We start from the raw sequence: 2640 nt of genomic DNA on the forward strand, positions 1-2640 counted from the left end.
CAAGATCGAATTTTCTTTTAGGCTTTTGTACCATGTGTCGCACATATGGGTTTTGTGGTTTGTGTGGTGGTCTTTGAGGTGGATGCTTCTACATCATGTATAGCTTTTGGCTCCTTTGGGTTTATGTTCTCCACAGGCTTCTTTCCCTTGTCTTTTAATTCAACCTTGGTTTCGATAGTTTGTTGTTCCTTGTCTTTCTTGGGTTTAGAAGGTTTATGTTCTCCACAGGCTCCTTTCCCCTGTCTTTTAATTCAACCTTGGTTTCGATAGTTTATTGTCCCTTGTCTTTCTTGGGTTTAGAAGGTTTTGTTTTCTATTTTGGGTCCTATTTTAAAGCATGTTCTTCTACCCATGTTGAGGTATTATCTTTTGCATTCTTTTTTACTGTCTTTCGTACCTTGGCTTGTAAGTGTGCCTTTTCATGTCGTGAACTAGACGTGAAGCAGAATTTTTTGCCTCGATTTTCGGGTCAAATTTTGAGGCTACTGGTCGGAGGCCAAAATGATCGATTTTGACTTCGACGACCAAGTCCAAAGTTGAAGAGCTCGATTATGTCAGCTTTCCGATGAGCTCTAGAGCGCCTTCACATCGGATATACGGTTTAGGAGATACGGGCCTCCAAACAGGGGCGTTTTTCATAGTCTTCTTTTTTTTGCAGCGTGGGCTCCTAAGGCATGAACCCTTAGGCCATGAAGTTACAGAAATGGTTCACACAAGAACCATTTTTTAAATTTTAAATTTTTATTTTTTTGGAGTCTAGTGAAAAATACGAATTTTCCTTTTTGGGGGGATATTTTTTGAATTTAAAATTAAGGAGATATGAGCATTTTTCCAAAAAGGTAAGTGGGAATAAAAAAGTCAATCTTTTTATGACACCTCTTACACCCTTCTCATAAATGACCCCCAAAATGGACAATTTGACAACTCATGAGCATCTACTCATTGAATTATTAGCCTTAATGAGTTATGTAAAAAAAGTGATTAAGAATTAATCTAAAATTAATTCTTTCACTAATCTTTTCCTCTTTTACACTAATCAAAGACTCTAATTAACCACTAATCCCTAATTAATTCACACAATTGAGCAACATCATTGGATAGAGCAAGGGAATGCTAATCTTTGTGTATCAACAAATATGTAAATTAATCTAAAATAAGAGATTAATTAGACTCTTAATTATGGATAGAGCAAGGGAATGCTAATCTTTGTGTATCAACAAATATGTAAATTAATCTAAAATAAGAGATTAATTAGACTCTTAATTATGGTCTCCTCTTTTAAGGTAAAATTAAGCAAAAAGAGTCAAATTTCTCTAATCAATGAAAAAATTGATGTAATTAGGTGTTTTGATGCATCTAGATGCTCTCACAAGACACTCCAAAACACCAATTTTGACTACTCTAGACCTCGATTAACACATTTTCTAATTTTTTACCTCTTAAACAAGATTAATCACCCTTAATGACAAAAATCGGTCCATTAAGAGAAATTAGTCAAATTCAAGAATTTTTTATCGTTTTAAGAAATTTTTTAAAAGATTTACTCCTAATGCTTGCTAATACTCTAATGTAAACAATTTCAACAACAAACATACAATTAAACTAAAATTAATAATTTTAGTTCTATGTTTAACACTAAAGACATTCACTAAAAATTACATTCTATTGCATTATTTGATGCAATGGATGCAAACTAAGCCTAATACAAACTATGTGCAAGTCCTAAGAACATGAAAAACCCAAATAACAATAACAAAAACAACAAATTAAGCAAAAGGTATTCTTTTCAAAAATAAAAAAGAGAGCTATTCTATAACAAATCACACACAAATCACCATCAAATCCACATCTTTTTCATGGAAAACCATTAATCAAGATCATGGGCAATGGATAATGCGTAGATTAGAGGAAAAAAGATGGAAAAAGCCAAGGGATGGCTCCTCTGACACGGTGCCAAAAATGTTAAGGCTCACCCTAACCCTCTCAAAAAGAGATTACCTAGTGAACCGCAACTGTCGTGAGGATCTTTCTAATGGCCGAGCTTGTAACCCTTAAGGTCTCCAACCTCTACAACTCCTTGATAAGAAATTCCACTGCGCCTCCCGCGAGCGTTGTCACACCACTGCGTTGCACTACGGGTACTCGTCCCTCCTCTCACCTCACTTCACTCACACACACTCACTAGCATGCATTAGGATGAGAGATTAGCAAAAGCAAGACTCAATTGCACAACGGGAGAGTATGCTATATTATGAGAGAAATTCACTTATATACATGGCCATAAGTGTTCACACTTGTAAGGTTCCTCCTCAGCCCAAAAAAGATGTATAAGTTCTCCTCTCAATCCCCTGTAATCATCCCCTAATTCAGAATGTAAGAAAACATTGTTTTCCTTTGTTTTTGGCCTAGAGAGAGAAAATATTCTAGAGAGAGATAATACAGTTTTGAGATATTTTTGGATATAAAGTTATCCTTTACCTGAAATAGAAGTTTAAAAAGAGTTTCTCAATATGCATTAGAACTTAATTGAATATGTGCATTGGACACCTTAACTTAAGGGTACCCATTTTTAAAAAATTACATGGATTAAGGTCCAAAGAGTATTCTAAAGGGCCAATGGGGTTAATCCAAGTGTTTGAA

The sequence above is a fragment of the Cibotium barometz genome, chromosome 25 (genome assembly GCF_041138505.1).
Source record: "Cibotium barometz isolate CiBa-2024 chromosome 25, ASM4113850v1, whole genome shotgun sequence".
NCBI lineage: Eukaryota > Viridiplantae > Streptophyta > Polypodiopsida > Cyatheales > Cibotiaceae > Cibotium > Cibotium barometz.